This window comes from Eleutherodactylus coqui, chromosome 10 (assembly GCF_035609145.1).
Source record: "Eleutherodactylus coqui strain aEleCoq1 chromosome 10, aEleCoq1.hap1, whole genome shotgun sequence".
In the NCBI taxonomy this organism is placed as follows: Eukaryota; Metazoa; Chordata; class Amphibia; order Anura; family Eleutherodactylidae; genus Eleutherodactylus; species Eleutherodactylus coqui.
Genome location: NC_089846.1, coordinates 60,703,196 through 60,722,525, shown reverse-complemented (window position 1 = coordinate 60,722,525; position 19,330 = coordinate 60,703,196). Strand labels below are relative to the sequence as shown.

At 46.0% G+C, this 19,330-nt stretch overlaps 1 long non-coding RNA gene across 1 annotated transcript in view; it reads right to left on the bottom strand.

The window, feature by feature from the left end:
• Nucleotides 1-18,122, bottom strand: part of LOC136580516 (uncharacterized) — a 66,450-nt gene extending 48,328 nt beyond the window's left edge. The window contains exon 1 of the long non-coding RNA XR_010786962.1: nt 17,967-18,122. This is a non-coding gene — a long non-coding RNA (uncharacterized lncRNA). The remainder of the gene's footprint in view (nt 1-17,966) is intronic.
• Between the last annotated feature and the right edge of the window lie 1,208 nt (nt 18,123-19,330).

Below are 19,330 nucleotides of genomic sequence, written 5' to 3'. Positions count from 1 at the left end.
TGGGACTGGGGGCGGGGCTTAAGGGATCAGCGAGCTAGATGGGGGAGGAGCTAAGTAAGGAAGAGGAAGGAGAAGACAGGAAGAACAGAAAGAGAAGAAGCGTGGAGGAAAGAGGACGGAGCCGAGCAAGACGCCCACCCACCCGCCCGTGAGATGGGTGAGGAAAGACTTTATAGGACTTTATGCGTTCGGAAGTTGTCACAGCTGTGGTTGGCCTGAACTTTCCATGCTGGAGAAGAGGAGGGTTTACAAGCCCAAGGAAAGTGGGCTTACAAACGTCCTGTGGAATAGTTAAAGCTAAAATCAGTTTAAATTAAGCGGGTTGTAGCATGGGAAGGGTTATGGAGTTAAAATAGTTAAATTAAAATAGTAGAGGTTAAATATTTAATAAAAGCTGTGGCCTACCCCACATTTACACACAAGAAGTCTCCGGGTAAGTTTTTGTTATTAGTTAAGGGAGCGTCAGTCAGGTTGATGCCCCCAGTCACAGTTTTTATGTATCTTGTCAAAATTAGTTCACTGCCCACTTTAAGTTGAGTTCTCTCAGATGCATTAGACTAGAGACACCAGCCACTTGATTAGAGACACCAGCCCTTTCATGTTTGGCAGTTCCCTGTATGGGCATTAGACCCATGACCCCAGAGTGCGGCATACAATCACATGACAGATTTTTCACAAATCAGTTTGTGTGAATCCACATTAGATGAAAAAACCCAGTGATCTGAGCGACTTCCAACAAGGCCTGGTAGACTAGCCTAACCATGATGTGCTATAACAACAGACAACCAGTTCCAGCGCCATTGTGTCTAAGAAAAACAAAAAGATGAGACTCCAGTGGGCAAAAGAGCACAAAAATTGTATCCCTGAGCAGCGGAAAAACTTCAGGTGCATCCAGATTTCTTCTGCGCCATGCTAATGGGAAGTCAGAATTTGGTGCAAGCAGCATGAACCGATGACCCCTTCCTATCAGCTGGTGCAAGCAGCATGAACCGATGACCCCTTCCTGTCAGCTGGTCAGAGCATGTCAGCCCCTCCATCTAATCTTCAGCGACTACAAAAAGCTTCCTGTCCGCATAGGCCAATATTCCAGTGGAACGATTTCATCACCCAGTGGAATCTACGCCATGATGAATTGCTGTGGTTGTGGAGACCAGAGGAGATCCAACGGGCTACTAGATGGGGGTCCTTATTAAAGTGGTCATTCAGTTTATGTAGTATAGTTATGGATCTTAGCTTTAGAATTTTAGGTTGTGACCTGGTTCTTGACCCCCAAACTGGACATATCGGGATCAAGACCACCAACCCTTTGACAGTTATTGGCTAATTTAGTGTGTGGCCTGCTTGGCATTTTCTCTTCCGGTACAAACTAGTCCAGATGAAACCTGTAGTCTACAATAGGGCCCAGTGTTTTCTAGCTCCACACTATTTCTATGTACCGTACAATGCTCACCTGAGACCCCCACCTCTCTGGAAAATGGGGGTCCACTAATGGACATTTAGCAATCCTCTGTAGCCAAGAATAGGTGTAGAGGTGGCCATGTGTAGAACCCCAGAGTTGGGGTCCCACAGCACTCCTACCACCGCTGCAGAGTAAGACCTCCTGTCCATGGGCTGGTCGGACTCCACATGCGGGGGCCTGCAGTGGAATCCCACCCTGCCTGTGGCCGAGGACACACATTTACTTATGTGGGCCTCCTGTGTCCCATCCGGAACTTCTTTCTATTGCACTACAGGCAACAACTTTTTCTTTCAGAACTCCTTTCCTGTGGTATCCGTGTCACACCTGCAATTGAATTGGCCCACCTGAAAAACTCATTTGCATGCTTTAATGCATTCGTGGACGTCCATTGATTTGTGAATCTTCTGCAAATCAAATCTGCTCATGCGCATGAGGGCTCAATGTCAAATTTTTAATTGAAAAGTGGTATGCGATGTATATTTAATTATGGAAAAGAATGTGTATCTGGTTTATTAGGGGTTAATTTCTAATGCTCCCACTATTTAACATTGTAAGATTCAGCAGAATTCAAGTTTATCCCTCTCACCCCCGTCAATCATCCTTAGATAGTTTGGGGATTGGCTAGTTCAGTTGGCCCTAGCTCAGGATTGGTAGGCGTAGTGAGTCTAAAAGGCAGTGAGAGGGCGGGGTTAGGAGAGGAGTCCCATCTAAGGTGAGCCAGCTCAATGAAGACTGAGAGGGGGAAAGGAGCACGCAAGAGAGGGAAAGGAGAGGAACCAATACCAGAGGAAATCTTCCTGTAAACTAGAAGGAACCCAACACCACAACTGTGAGTTTAACTTGTCCCTGCGCAGCCAGGAGTTAGAGCGTCCACAGGAGCGCATGTACTGTTCCCTTCATTCCTCCACAAATAACCTCCTAGTTCAGTAACCACTTTACTTAGCCTGTCAGTCTCATCCCATTCTTCAGGAGAGAGTCAAGGAATTACTGCATGTAATTTGATGTGTTCACAAAGTTGTTGAAGATTTTACTGCCTGCTAGCTGAAAAGTGTGAACCTTGTACTCCGCCCCCAAGTCTAAGTAAACCTTCAGTTTTACAGTTACGTTCATGGACTTGTCTTTCATTTCATCACCACAATGCATTGATTCAAAGGGACTGGCATCACAATGAATTTACATTAATTGTGTTAGGGCGCCCACCCACTGGCGTTTTTTTTCCCTGCGAAATTCACAGCATTTTTTTCTCCTGGGGTCTATGGGACTTGTAATGTTAAAATCGCGATCGCGCAAAATCGCAATTTACCGCGAATCGCGGTAAATTGCGATTTTGCGTGATCGCGATTTTAACATTACAAGTCCCATAGACCCCTGCAGAAAAAAAATGCTGCGAATTTCGCAGGGAAAAAAAAACGCCAGTGGGTGGGCGCCCTTAGCCAAGAATTCTTTAAAATCCCGCTTGCTGCACAAGCTACCATTGTAGGCAGAGTAGCCACCACCGTGACCGGACCAAAGTCAGCGCGCCCGCTCAAGCTATTCATGCAAACACCTGCTTGCTGCAAATGCAAGCATTGAAGTCTTAGAGAGATGCTGGCTTCATAACTCCAATAGACTTAAAGGGGTTGTCCCGCGCCGAAACGGTTTTTTTTTTTTTCAAACCCCCCCCCGTTCGGCGCGAGACAACCCCGATGCAGGGGTTAAAAAGAACACCGGACAGCGCTTACCTGAATCCCCGCACTCCGGTGACTTCTTACTTACCCGGTGAAGATGGCCGCCGGCATCTTCTCCCTCGGTGGACCGCAGCCTCCTGATTGGCTGGAATTGGCACGTGACGGGGCGGAGCTACACGGAGCCCCATTGAGAAAAGCAGAAGACCCGGACTGCGCAAGCGCGTCTAATTTGGCCATTAGACAGCGAAAATTAGATGGCAACCATGGAGACGAGGACGCCAGCAACGGAGCAGGTAAGTGAAAAACTTTTGATAACTTCTGTATGGCTCATAATTAATGCACAATGTACATTACAAAGTGCATTAATATGGCCATACAGAAGTGTATAGACCCACTTGCTGCCACGGGACAACCCCTTTAAGTAGCTGGGGCCACGTGCATGTACTCTGCGATATGGCATCAGGGGGCAGTCTGGATACCAGAAGTGGAATGGCAACCTCTACCTTAAAGGGACCTGCTGGTTTCAGGGACAACAGGGCATATTGCCTACAGGTGTTCTTCTCTGCCATTCTTTCAAAGTGCTAGTTTCAGCTCTTGTTCGCAGCCGGCTAGGATGGCTGCAGCAAGTTTCTAACTACCTAATGCACATGAGCTGCCAGGGCCAGTCACAGAACAGGTATAGTGCATTGGTAGTCTAACACAGTGGGGATTAGGTAGTCTGAACATTGCATTGGCCATCCTCAACGCCTAGAAACAGGACCTGGAAGCAGCGGATGAGAAGGATGGCAGAGCGGAACTACTGCAGAGAATATACCCCCCTCCACCCCGCTGTCCTGGAACAGAACTTTGTTGCTTTTATGTCCTGTCTGAGATGCAGTACAAGTCCCATCCACATATGGGCAGTGGCCGCTGCAAGGGAAATCTGGTATTAAAAGAGGGTAGAAGGTTCGCCAGGATGGGAGCCACTTAGTAAGCTGCTCTCTGTTTTGAGACGTTGAGGGGGTCCTAATGTTGTCACAACCCCTTTTAACTCCTTAATGCTACAGGACGTAAGTCTTTTGTGGATGGCGCAGGCTCAGAAGTGATGGCGTGGTTGTAACCAATAATGGGCTCCCGCTGCAACAGTGGGGATCAATGAGAAGAGCAATCCCCACTGTTAACCTTCTACATGTTACGATCAATATACATCACAGCATGCAAAGGGTCCACAGAGGGTGCTCTGCACTCCCTCTGTGATCTAATCACAGAGGACCCATGGGTTGTCATGACAACTGGACGCCAGACACTGATGTCCAGTCATCTCATGGTCTATGATTGCTATTGCAAGTGATAAGGCAGAGGTACTGCAATGCATTATCATATCAATCATAGCTATTATGATTCTAGTGCCCTATAGGGACATAAAATATGTGGGGGAAAAAAAGTGTAAATAAAAAAACCTTTTTTGCATATGAAAAATTAGAAATGTTAAAACTCTCACTTATTTGGTATCATTCATAATGTAATTTTATCCTTGCACGACAAAAAAGCGTAAACAAAAAAGGCAAAATGTTTTTTGTGTTCATTTTGCCTCTCAAAAACATAATAAAAGTGCACAGAAAAACCATATGTACCCCAAAATGGTAAACACCAGCTCATCACACAGAAAACAAGCCCTCACAGAGCTCCGGCAATGAAATATAAAGTTATGGAAGTATGACTGCAGCGATGTAAAAAAAAAAAAAAAAAATCAAATAAAAAGGGTTTAATTGGGCAAGAGTGGAAAAACGCTAAAAAAAATAATTTGGGATCATTGTTACGCCATGTCCTTAATTCAACTACCCTATTCCTCAAGCCATGCCTCTTTCCACCTTGTAATCATAGCAGGGCCTACTTTTCCCGGTAGTCCTCCTTATGGCGTATACTCATCGTTTTCATGTTTCTATAATGCGCCCTCTGCTGGCAGAAAACTGCAAATGGGCAGTGTATCTAAATTTGATACATGTTGCTTTCTGCATCAACCTCAGCAAACTGAGACTGATGCAGGAGGGGTGCACATATGTTCTCTGTAGGACCGGATTGGTCAGCAGAGCGTTCCTGTAGCATTGGAAATCCAGCCCAGTGCATATCGTTGTATGATTGCTCTCAAAATCGACAAATCAGTATGGACTGGATTTCCTGCCTATGGTGGGTTACTGCTAATTAGCATAACATCTGTTCCCATTATATCCAGTGGTGAGAGAAGTGCTTTCAAAACCCCATTCGCACGCAGGGAAAAAAAAACACACTGAGACTTTAGGGCACGTCACAGATGTTCTAACAACGTGTGCAAAATCTGAATGCATTTGTTGAGATGGGAATATCCCTTTAAGGGTCGTACAAAATTTTTCGTGTGTTTTGTGTATTTACACATGCCCATTGATTTCAGTAGAATTCTACAGTGCGTATTACACACCAAGATGGTCCGTGTCACTTTTTTTTTCCGTAAGAGAAAACAAATAATCTTGTAGATCTACCTTTTAATGGCTAACAAAAGGTACATGATGTTACAGCAAGCTTTTGAACCTACTCAGGGTTCTTCCTTAGGCATAATAGAACAAATCTAAAGATGTATTTATATAAAAACTTATACACATGATCACATAGGAGGGCACAAACATGGTGAACTTAATTTGTTCTTGGATAAATATCAGAGACCGGATAAGAGGGCACAGACATGTTGGGATTAATAGCACTTGGATAAATACCAGAGAGGGATAAGCATGATGTTGGGTGCACTGTTCAGACACAATCCTCTGCCTCTGGCAGACATGGGCGTTGTCCTGCTCTCCCTATTACCTGAGCTTATACTATTCTCTTCAGGCACTCCTGGGGTTAATTGTTTCTCGGTCTCCAGCTCAGCTAATGCACCTTTTCCAATCACTGCCCTATATAGTTGTCCTGAGTCTGTCAGACAGTGCTGTAGTGTTGTTGTGAGTTTGCTTTCTCTGACATCCTGCTCAGCTCCTGCTCCTGGATTTATTCTGTTGTTATCTAGCATCCTTCTGTTTGTTGTCTTTGTGCCTTTGCACCCTTTCTGGCAGTAGTCTCTTCACCTGTTCCTGTCTTGTCCTTGTAGGCCTCTCAATCTCTGTTTTGTTACTACTCCCGGTCCTGGTTTGTCTTTTGGTGTATAAGCGTTCTACCTGTAAGGGTTAGCTAGTGCCTAAAGGAAGACCATGGGGTCGTCCTTATTGGGACGAGTGCCCCGTCCTAGGCAGGGCTAGCTCTCCTCTCCTGTACTAGCTTAGGGCAAGGTATCTTCCCTAGTTCACCTCCGTGGACTGGTTACTGTCATCTGGAGTCCTTACCTCCGAATCCCTGAGGGTCAGCTATCAGCCTCGCTGGACTGGGCCTTCACTGACCTGGTAGGTTGATCCAATGGTTCCACATCCAAAGTCTTAACATGAAATAGTACTAAATTTTTTTCATTTTACGTTTTTTTTTGTGCATGATCGCATAAAACAATATGCTCATGTGAATAGAACCCATTCATTTCAATGGATTCATTCACTATGTAATGCATGGGACAAATACACATGTCTGAACGGGCCCTGATAATACAGATTATTCATTGCTATTAAATAAAAGATTCTGTCTGTTTTTGGAGCATATGCCATTTGGATAATTAAACAGAATCGTCCACTTTAAATTTGTTATTCTAATAATGCTCTGCATGTTCGCAGAGAAACTGTTTCTTGTTTTTCTTTTCCACATGCTTCCTGGGGTTTTGATCCGGATAAGCGGATTTCCCTTTTTTCTTTCTGTACCCACCCAAAAAATTTTAAATAAAGAATTTTTTACAAAAAAAAAAATACACGTTATTTTAGGCTCAACAAATTGAACGCAAGTCTTTTTTCACCACTATATTCAACCTCTCTCTGACCTCTGGCATCTTTCCCTCTTCTTTCAAGCACGCCATCATATCCCCACTGCTAAAGAAGCTGACTCTGGACGCGACTGATGCTGCCAACTACCGACCCATCTCAAGCCTCCCCTTCATCTCCAAACTACTAGAATGCCTGGTTTACTCCCGCATTGTAAGCTATCTATCAGAGCACTCTCTCCTAGATCCCCTACAGTCTGGCTTTCGACCTCAACACTCGACAGAAACCGCCCTTACAAGGGTATCCAATGACCTACTGACAGCCAAATCGAGGGGTGATTACTCCCTACTGATCCTCCTCGACCTCTCCGCAGCATTTGACACTGTTTACCACAAACTTCTCCTCAGTATGCTACGCTCCATTGGCCTAAAGGACACTGCCCTCTCCTGGTTCTCCTCCTACCTATCTGACTGCTCTTTCAGTGTCTCCTTTGCTGGCTCTACCTCCCCTCCTCTTCCCCTTGCTGTTGGGGTCCCCCAGGGCTCGGTCCTCGGCCCCCTTCTTTTCTCTATCTACACAGCCCCTATTGGACAAACCATCAGGAGATTTGGCCTCCAATACCACCTGTATGCTGATGACACCCAGCTATACACCTCTTCCCGTGACATCTCTGTACCTTTACTCCAAAACATCACTAACTGTCTGTCTGCTGTCTCTAACACTACGTCTTCTCTCTATCTAAAACTAAACCTCTCTAAAACTGACTTACTGGTATTTCCACCCTCCACTAACCGCCCTCATCCTGACATCTCCATCTCAGTGTGTGGCGCCACCATAACTCCTAGACAACATGCCCGCTGCCTTGGAGTCATATTTGATTCTGATCTCTCTTTTACCCCCTACATCCAATCTCTGGCCCGAACCTGTCAGCTGCACCTCAAGAACATCGCAAGAATCCGCTCTTTTCTCACTATAGACGCATTAAAAACGCTTACTGTTGCCCTCATCCACTCCCGGCTCGATTATTGCAACTCGTTGCTGATCGGCCTCCCCTGCACCAGACTCTACCCTCTCCAATCCATCCTGAATGCGGCAGCCAGGCTTATCTTCCTGTCCAGGTGCTACTCGGACGCCTCTGCCCTGTGCCAGTCACTGCACTGGCTGCCCGTTAAATACAGAATTCAATTTAAACTCGCTACCTTCATCCACAAAGCCCTCCACAGTGCAGCGCCCCCCTATATCGCCTCCCTTATCTCAATACATCAACTAGCCCGGGCTGTCCGCTCTGCTAACGAAACCAGACTGAGCGCCCCTTTAATTCGAACTTCTCATTCCCGCCTCCGAGACTTCTCCAGAGCAGCACCTGTCCTCTGGAACGCACTACCAAAGGCTACCCGAGCAATCCAGGACTCGCAGAACTTCAGGCGTGCTCTAAAAACGCACCTCTTCAGGGAGGCATACCACATTCCCTAAACAAACCTCTCTGTACTCCGCCTGATAACATGCTCCCTGACCTACTGACTGCAATCCCTGCTAGCCATCATAAACCGCTCCTGCAGTCATACAGTTTCTGCCGTCACACGTCTAAATGTCTGACCATTGTCTATGTGTATAACATCGCTCACTCTCCACCTCGCCATACCGCGCACATCTCCAGCCCTTTACCTTCTGTATCACCCCACTATTCGTAGTATGTAAGCTCGTTGGAGCAGGACCCGCACCCCTATTGTTTCCATCAATTGATTACTATGTAACCGTGGTTCTGTAATGTTTGTACTTTTGTCTTTCTGTATCCCCCCTGTCTATGTAAGCGCTGTGGAATATGTTGGCGCTATACAAATAAAGTTTATTATTATTATTATTATTTTTCAGCCTAAAATACTGTTGTTAGTTGCAATATCAAAATTATCCATTAGAGGGCAGCATTGCTGTATTTTAGTATATTGTCAGTGGCAAAACTGCATGAAGAAACAAACACACGAATAAAAGTGAAATGTTGGGACCTGCTATGTCAGCTGCAGATGGAGGAAACATGACTGACACATCGTGATAACTCGATTCACAACATTGTAGTATATTGCAGTTGAGCTTTACCAATTCAGTTTCCATGTAGATTTTCCTTTTTCTTTGTTTTGCTACTCTGCTGTTTGCAATCCATTTACAGGTAGGGGGTGTCCTAAGCAGCCATTCTATAGGACTGTTATGGCCAGGACTTCCTCTCCTACACTTTCCATGCTGCCTCCATTCACCTGCAAGGCAGCTTCTGAATGCCTGCCCCTCGGTTGCATGTAGTAACTAGCAGTGGGTATTAGTGTACCTAGACGCCACCAGAAGCTAGAGGTTTGAGAGGGGGAACGCCCCTCTCACACACCCAGCTCCCGATAGGGTAAAGGCGCAAAGGTCCTAGCAGCACAGTGTGCACAGCTTTTGTGTCGGCCGTGCTGCAGCAGGGTCGGCAAAAAGCCAAGCACACGCTGCTGCATGGACTCTCACCGCTGATTATTGCGACTCTTCTGAGGGATGCTTCATTTCCTCACCCAGATCAGCTGTCAGTCCCTGACACAGCCTTTGTGGAGCGTTCCGGCTGGCTGCTCAGTCCACGGGGCCTCCTGTCACAACGGATGCTTGCCGGCCTACTGCAGGATGAGACCTCCGTGTCACAGCATATGCTTGCTGACCAACCGCAGGATTAGCCCTCCGTCCTGGCCACAGCCTGTAACTTTGCTGCCTGCCCGCAGAGTGGACGCCAACCACTGTCAGACCGGAGTGCCCCATGGCTGTGTCCCATTGCGGCTCTTCTGCTGCACACAGCGGCGGCCACCTGTGAGAGCGTCTCCCCACCACCGCAGGGGCCTCTGTGTAGCCAGGCCTTATTTGCAAGTGACATCAGGGAAAAGAGGTCCCGCCTTGTGTTCCTGCGCTTGGAACTACCGATGTATGCTTGTCATATTAAAGCCTTGTTCTTTCCTTTCCTGCTTAGTGGGCTGCCAGAACCTGCAGCCCACGGCTCTGTCCAGCCAATCAACATCAGGGGGCATCACCCCCCTCTCACTCTTGACTCCACCAGGTCTTCCTGGTGGCGTCAAGATACACTAATACCCTAACAGTGTACCCATGTCCCGATTACTAGAGAAGCAAAATGCCTAATGACAGACAGTGGTTACCCCGTTCGTGGCTGGCTCATATGTGATTGGCTGCACATACCCGGCTGGCCAGATCTCATTATCACCAATCCACAAATAGAAAATCCAGCACTGGGCACGATCAGATCAATGCAAAATTCTTTATTGGTATACAACTCAACATCTGTGCGAGATAAAGCACAGCTATGCATTTAGGCTATTGGCCTACAGGTCCTTTTAGATAAGCCAAATTTTTGGCTCAGTCTAACAAAAGCCCATTGACACACACATTGCTTGGCCCTTGATTCATTTTTTTTTAACACAAAGCAAGAATTGGCTTACAGGAATGAATGATTGCTGGTATGATTTTCGTCCCCATAGGCCGGCTGAATGTCTCCTTGTTCACACTGGGGGGTGTACCGCCAAGCCGCGAGCAGTTTTATGGTGCTGAAATGGTACGATCCACCAATACACAGCCTGATTGTCTGGGGAGTGAAAGCTCGGAGCAACATTCAAGCCCAATATTCAGCCTGTGTAAAAGGACCTTAAGGCTAGCTTCACACTAGCGATCGCGATTTTGCCGCGAGAAAATCGTGGCAAAATCGCGTTGTTGTTCACTGCGATTTTATGCATCGGCGATGCTTTTTCTTTTGAAGAATAATCTTGCATCACTGCCACTCGCGATAAAATCGAGTCAATGGGACTTTCTAAAGTTAAAATCGCATCGCAACGCACGTTAGTTGTGTTGCGATAAAAAGAAGCCTCCATAGGGCAACATGGGAGATAAAAAAAATCACACATTTCAGAAATATAGGGCATGCCGCAATTTTTAAATCTCTCAACATCACATCAGTGAAAATATCGCAGATGAGAAGGAAACCATTGTAAATCATCGGTTTCCTAAACTGCATGATTTTCTCACTCGTGTAAACCATTCTTAGTCATAGTCTGCTGGTAACAGGTGAACACACCCTTTTAAAGCCCCATCAAATCATGTGACCATGTCAAAGTTTAACTATAAAACATGTGCAGAGATCAAAAATTCAGTAGTGATGAATGAGGTCCCGCGCTCGTTCCCCTGTCAGGCTGATGACTGCCTAGAATAAAAATCCAATATGCTTCTCTAGTCAATAATGTCCTCCCCTAATGGGTTTTAACACTTTCAATAGCACAACCCCGAAGGCTACTATTATTGCCAGCAGGGAGGATGTCCCTAAACTGATGGATAAACTGACTGCAGCAATAGTAATCCTGTCCGATAAATGGCACCTGATCTGTATTTTCAACATATTACTAGTATATTTCACATATTGAGCATTACCTGCTGAACATGGCGCTAAATATACAACACTAGTAGAAAGCCCGTTCCAGGACGGCGACGGCAACCAATATATATATAATAGTAATTATTAGGAAATTATATTACTAGTGTTTCTCGGGTGGTGCAATGTGCTACACAGCTTATGATCCCCACACATCACACACAGCGCTATGCTACATGGTACAACCATTAGGCCTCCTGTCCACGGGCTTAAAATCCGCAGCATTTCTCCCGCACGCGGATCCGCGCCCCATAGGGATGCATTGGACACCCGCTGGTAGTTAAATATCTACGGATGTCATTTTTCCCGTCAGGCGTGGATCCGCGTGCGGGAAAAAAAATGGACATTCTCCATTTTAGTGCGGGGCTCCCGCAGGCTTCTATGGAAGCCGTCCGGATCCGCGGGAGACCCGTACCAGAATTAACTCAACTGCTTCGGACGATGCGGTTCTTCTCTTCTTCGCGGCCGGATCTTCCTTCTTTGGCCCGGCGCATGCGCGCGGCACGCCGAGCACATCCGCCGGGCCGAAGAAAGAAGATCCGGCCGCGAAGGAAGGAAAATCCGCATCGTCCGGAGCAGGTGAGTTTATTCTGATTTTTAGGCATCATGTCCGCGGGGCAGGGGGGACCCGCTACGGATTCTGCATGAAGAATCGGCGGCGGGCCTGATTTTCCCTGTGGACATGAGACCTTATGATCCCCACACATCTCACACACAGCTCTACTACATGGTACATCCATGTTGATTTCCAAGAATCACCAGCTCAGCAGACTTCGCGATAGTGATCAGCCCCGTGTCGTGTGATCCCTGACTCCACCCACACAGGTGATCACATGACGGTGACATCACAGGTCCTGGTGGCTGCTGTCGGCTTATCCAGTATGCATATATTTATATTCCACAACACTTCTGCTCGATTCGACCCAGACAACCAATCACTGTGAATTAGCCAACCCAAACAACCAATCACTGTGAATCAACCAACCCAAACAACCAATCAGGTTGTGAATCGAGCAGAAATGTTGTGGAATATAGATATATGCATCCAGTATACAGGACTTTCTACCAAACTGCACAATGACGCCTCTCACAGCAGTGATGTTACTGCAGGTCCTTCAGCCCACCGGATCTCTGTGGTGGTGGTGGTAGGTCAGTGTATTCTGTCAGGACCTCTGAGTTGTGTCTGAGATGAGAATGGCTTAGTTGTATTCTCATTTTGCTATTTTTGTCCTCCCTTTCCAAGAGCCCTAACTTTGTCGGTCAGGCTCTGTGTTTTATATATGTAGTAGGACCTTCAATGATGTCACCAGGGGGGGTGGAGCAGGAGAAGCACTCACAAACACATACATACATACTCACGGTCAAGTGGCCGTTAGTACGGTAGTTTGATATATCTTTGCTCAGGCAAATTACTCAGTGGAAATAGGAATAATAGTTAGAATGCAAAGACGCAACTCATATGGCACCGCACACCCTGTCAATGGAAGACTCGCACGAAAATAGGACATGCAGCGATTTAATCAAATTCGGACCATAGGTCACAGTGAGAAATTGCTCATATGAATGAAACCATTTAAATGAATGGGTTCATTTTCTGCACAAGTTACGTCAGTCTTGGACACGGAAAAAAACTTGCCTGAGAATATCACTGAGGGAATACATCCTGATAGCAGCTTCACCCAGGAGTATGCGCCATTGTACACAGCTCAGTGCAACTTATTTGTGCTGTAAACCATTTGTTTTTGCGCTTGTATAGGCGTATTGTACTGTACTTTTTGCACGTTCATTTGCATGAGGCAACAATTATCTGATTTAAACGGCTGTTTAGCCTAATGAGTTCCAGATGTATTCTTTTTCCGCAGAATTTCACAGTATTCGCTCACTCGCCATAGACTCCTATGGGAGCTTTGGGGTGCAAATGCACACAAAAGTACAGCATGCTGCATTTTTTTTTCATGTACACAAAATTGATGTTAATGGGTTCTATTTTCTGCGTATCGCGCACGTAAAAATGCGTGCAAATAAGCCCGTGTGAAGCCGTCCTGAGAGTGTGAGGCATAGCATGTACTATTGTCTGAGTGGTCGCTGAAGCGTAAGAATAACTATTTGTGTACTATTTGTGACTGGTCGTTGGAAGACAACAATATCTGTTTACGATGATTAATCAAGTATTTACAGGTGAGCAGAAATGAAGCCGCTAGCGACTAGTGAACGAATTCTCACTCGTCACCTGGTTGCTGGTCATGGCTACATGGAATAACCGTTGCTTACGCTCAGCCTACCAAGCAACTTTTCAGATCATAGTTGTCCTGTATAAAGCCACCTTCAGAATAGACTTGGAGATAATAAAGATCTTTAACGAGGATGTTTTCAGTGTGTGACAAAAAAAAAAGGAGCGACAAGTCATGTGATGTAGACTCTGCTTGGTTCCATGCGGAATTTGGGTTGGAAATTCCACATGTGGATTTGCCCATTGAAAAGGGCTAAATCCACTTGTGGATCCATGACCATACACCTGCATAGCCACGGCAGAAGTCCACAGTACCGCTGCGATCTCTGCTGTGGTTTTTAGAATCACATTGGATTCTGCCATCTACATATACCCTAAAGGATAATACTATCCTCAGGCATCAGGGTGGCATCTAGCAAACCCCTATCTCTGACTCTATGTAGAGCCTACTGTAAAATATGTTCTGGATAAGCCAAAGTCTCATCTTTTTAGTGTTTGCCTCCCATGTACTATTGTCTGTTCAAAGAACGCCTAATACTGTTCAGATGTTGGTATGGCAGGAATTCTTACTGGAAAAACTGGATCTTCTGGAATTCGCCCATTAAACCATTTCACAAGACCTGGTGACCCTTTAACTTTTTTCCATTGATGACGTTTAAAAAAAAAAATATTTCAAATACATAGTAACATAGTATGCAAAGCAGAAAAAGACAAATGTCCATCTTGTTCAACCTGTTTCCAACCCACTGTTTGATCCAGAGGAAGGCAAAAAGACCCAAGAGGCAGAAGCCAATTAGCCCATTTGGGGGAATAAATTCCTTCCCGACTCCATAATGGCAGTCAGAATAATCTGATGATCACCGTTTTGATAGTTCCTATCTGACTCCAAGTCCTGGATGAACAACCCTGCTGGTTATTTAATGTCTATAGCCTGCAACGTTGTAGCGCTCCAAAAAGAAGTCTAGTCTTAAACTCCTCTATTGCTTTTGCCATCACCACATCCTCAAATATCCAATAAAAAGGTCTGATACGGATATATAGATTGTGGGATAGGTACTGAAATATTTTTCTTGACAAAGTATGGCAGTACTACATTTTAGCAGTAAGAAGGTATTATTTATGCATTGTGTGCTGGTACAGGATGGTCCACGGAAAGGTAGCCCAATACCATGAAAACTGTCTAAAAAAAAATCTGTCATTGTTGCCCATAGCAACCAATCACAGCGCAGTTCTCATTTTACTCAGTAGTACGTATAAGAAATGAAAGCTGTGCTGTGATTGGCTGCTATGGAACAACAAAGACAGGTATTCTTTTAGATAGCTTTCATAAGAGTGTGGTGCCCAGCTACTTTTTTGTGGACCACCCTGCATAGTCGTGGCCAAACGTTTTAAAACAGACACAAGGGAAACGGACTTGTAATTTGTATAGCACCAACTTATTTCGCAGCGCTTTTAGGTAATTTATTCATTACCCACCAGCAAGCTGGGTACTCATTTTACGGACCTTAGAGTCAACCTTGAGCCGGCTATCATGCGGGGATTGAACTTGCAACCTTCAAGTCATGAGCAAGAGCTTAGAACTGCATACTGCTGCCTTAAGACTCTGCGCCACAGAGTTTGCTGCTTTACTTTTTATAGTGGCAATTTGCATTGACTCTAGATTGTGATAAAGAGTGATCAGATGAATTGCAAAATAACTTAATCACAAAAACTCAATTTCCACGAAATTTCAGCCGTGCCACAACATGACCCACTAACATAATGATCTTCTCGTTGCCAGGACCGTCTCTCAAGGTTGGCTTCACACTGACGAGGGCGATATCGGGCCATAAAATCATGACTCGATATCGCCCTCACAGTCCATGGGAAACCCCTCAATGGAGGGGTTTTCATGTGAAAACAGCCTCGCACCACTGAGGGGAGTCAATCCAGCTGTGGCTGAAAGGGATCGAGGCTGAAGGGGTTTCCCTGTCGAGGCTGAAAGGGATTCCCACAGCAGAGAATCACTGAGTTTTCCTATTACTTTCCATTTGGCCGGTGACCCCTTTGAAAACAATGGGTGATATCGCAGAAAGATAGAACATGCTGTGATTTTTTCATTTCAAGCAACATCACATTAGTGAAAACATCGCAGATGAGAATTGGTTTCATAATTCTGTGTTTTTACTCACTCTCGCATTGTACGAAAAGTGCGCCATTTTCTAACCGTTGTGAAGCCGGCCTAAAGAAAATTCGACTACGGGATCGGTTCGTCACCAGTGCAGTACTTGCTCAGAAATGGCAGTAGGCAGGTGTCGGTGCATCTGCATGCAAAGTGAGGTGAAGGCTTTTGGAGACCGGCCTGGTGTCAAGAAGGGCAGCAAAGAAGCCACTTGTCACCACGAAAAACATCAAGGACAGACTGACATTCTGCAGGAAGAATGATTGTCTGGAGAAGACAAGGCGAGCGATACCATGAGTCCTGTGGCATGTCAAAAGTAAAGCAACCTGAGACCATTCATCTGTGGGGTTGCTTTTCATCTAAGGGGGTGGGCTCACTCACAATTTTGCCTAAGAACATAACCATGAATAAAGAATGGTATCTAAACAGCCTCCAAGAGCAACTTCACCCAACCAAGGAGCAATCTGGAGATGAACAAGCTTTTTACAGCATGACGGAGCACCAGTAACAAGGAGGTATCCTCTACATCTAGAGGAAAGAAGGTTTATACACCAACATACCGTTCTTTAATGAAAGAGCAGTGAAACTGTGGAACTCTCTACCTGAGGACATGGTGGTGACAAATTCGATAAAAGAGTAAAAGAAGGGCCTGGATGCCTTACTTGAGCAATACAATATTATATGTTATAATCATTAATAAATACAGAAGGGCCGGTATTCCGGTTATTATTCCGATTGCCGGATTGGAGTCAGGAAGGATTTTTTCCCTTAAGGCCGCCTGCACACGGCCTAGTCAGATCCGTCTGCGAGAATTCTCGCAGCGGGACCCGACCCGAGCGTCTGCAGAGAGCAGCATGTCACTCACCTGCTCCCGCGGCCCCGACTCTTTCATGTGCCGGCACATGCGCAGAGTGGGGCCGGCGGCCAGTGAGTGACGTGCGAGCCCCGCACAGAAATAGAGCATGCCGCGATTTGTTTGCCGCGCGGCCAAATCACTGCTGTCTGCCTAGGATTGCGTTTGTTAACGCAATCCTATGGCAGGTTCCAGGGGCGGAAATTCTGCCCATCTGCAGGCGGCCAAAATGGAGAAAATTGGCTTCTACCTCATTGGAGTTTTTTTTTGTCTTCCTCTGGATCAACATTGGTGGATAATAGCCTGAACTGGATGGACAAATGCCTTTTTTTGGCCTTATGTACAAGGTGAAAGTGATAACTAAGTGTCTCGAACAAAACATGGCCAGGAAACTCCCCAGATTTTAACCCAATTAAAAACCTGTGGTCAATCCACTGAAGCAGTAGATTGTGAAAAACAAAATCTGTGTTAGTATCAAAATTAGAGATGAGCGAATGTACTCGGTAAAGCACTACTCGTCCGAGTAATGTGCTTTATCCGAGTACCTCCCCGCTCGTCCTGAAAGATTCGTGGAGCGCCGCGGAGCGGGGAGCTGCAGGGGAGAGCGGGGAGGAACGGAGGGGAGATCTCTCTCTCCTTCTCTCCCGCCCGCTCTCCCCTGCTCCCCGCCGCAACTCACCTGTCAGCAGCGGCGCTCCCCGAATCTTTCAGGACGAGCGGGGAGGTACTCGGATAAAGCACATTACTCGGACGAGTAGTGCTTTACCGAGTACGTTCGCTCATCTCTAATCAAAATGTTTGGCCATAGCTGTATATTCTGGGAGCAGAGAGGGAAATCCTCTTACTGCCATAGAAGGAATCGGTAGTGCTAGGCAAACTGTAAATCCTGACCTCTGCCAGTCTACCGCTTCTGAACGAACTCCTGTCACAACCCGTGAGCTGTCTGAAAACAATTCCTTGGTACCATGACTTGGCGTCTCCAGTCCATCCATGAGCCAGTCATTGCTACCACAAACTACTTGGGGAAGCGTTTCAGTATAAACATACTTTGAAAATCCTGTCTGATCGGAGCTTTGATTCATAGGGGTAGCGCCGTAGTGGCTGCTCCCTGCCTGCATCATCTAAGGTGACAGCTTTTCTCCTATATACAGACAGGAAGAGGAGGGTCATTCAAGGCGAGAGGGTGGCGTGGTACCGCCTTCATGACTCCATGACTCTAAGATTCGTTCAGACAGGAGGGAGGGAAGTAGGTATAATATACATAGGAGACCTCAAAAGTGCGATAGACAATCAGAATTGATACTTACCTACCTGGTCTGTGGTGCGCCGAGAGCAGCTCCCGTTTCTTCAACCGCATAAGTGGTAGGTGCGGGTCCCATTACAGATTTTGCATTGGGCTCAGACGCTTCGTGTTACACCTCTGCAAGCTGTCACTGCCAGGAATCCTCTAAGTATTATGCAAATGCGGTGAGTAAATAGTATGTGGTTTAATAAGAAAACAAGAACAAATCTAAGGTCTAAGCATAAAAATACTCTCAGGAACTGACCCATCACGCATCGAGGAGGCCTTGTTGCCTTACAGTGATAAGGGTGATAGCCCTTGGAGTGAAACTTGTTTTTCCACTTTGCTTGTTTGTACAGTATTATGAGCCACATTCTCCAGCTTGCAGGAAAATCCAAAATTTTTTCCTTGTTTTGTTTAGACAAAAATAAAGGCCCCCTCCCATTTATGGTAATAATTACTTGTAGTGGTTACAGCCGTATGCATGCATCTGGACAATTATACACAAACGTCTAAGTAAGAGCAGACAAATAAACACAGAAAGCGCGAACCTGCGCCAGACGAGTCAGGATTGTTCACAACTGTAAATAATTCTCCTCACTTCCCCCAACCGGGCCTACCGTCAGAAATATTTGGGCCCCTTATGTGCAAACGGTCAGCCTCCCTGCATCTCTTTTATGGCCATCAGCTTCCATCATGTGTCCTATTGCATATATTTGGCAAGGAACTGAGAACAGTGAAAGGGTGAATTATGATATTTATGCAACTTTCTGCATATATATTTCATGGGTCCATGAAGGAGGAGGAATTGGAAATAATTCATACCTCCCAAGTTTAGAACAATGAAAAGAGACCCAATCCTCATGGTTCACCAATGCAGGCTGTAGGAATAGGTTTTTTTTTTGTACATTAGACCACGTCTTTTATTCTAAGCCACACCGTTAGTGCTCTCTCACAGTAATAGTGCTCCTCAGTGTCCTCTTCACACAGAACTGGTGAACCCCTGAATAATTAGATACCACATTAATAGTGATTACAGTTCAGTTACCTCCAGTGAACACAGTTGACATTGTTTCTGAATGGTGTCATTCATTTTCACTTTGTTTCTCTATCTGGGTCCAAACTGCCATGAAGATTTATTTCAGCCACGACGCATATCTGCCCACTCTTCCCATCCTGCCATACACCCAAGACCCGTGATGGCAAACCTATGACACGCATGTCAGTACTGACATGCATGGCCATAGTCGTTGACACGCGGCCGTTCACCCCATTGGTGAATACCAGCAGGGGCCGCCGCGGCTCCCCTGCTGGTATTCACTAACCAGCGCTGATCCTGGCGCACACTGCGATGTCAGTATGCAGCCAGGATCCTCCTCCCCCCTCCCC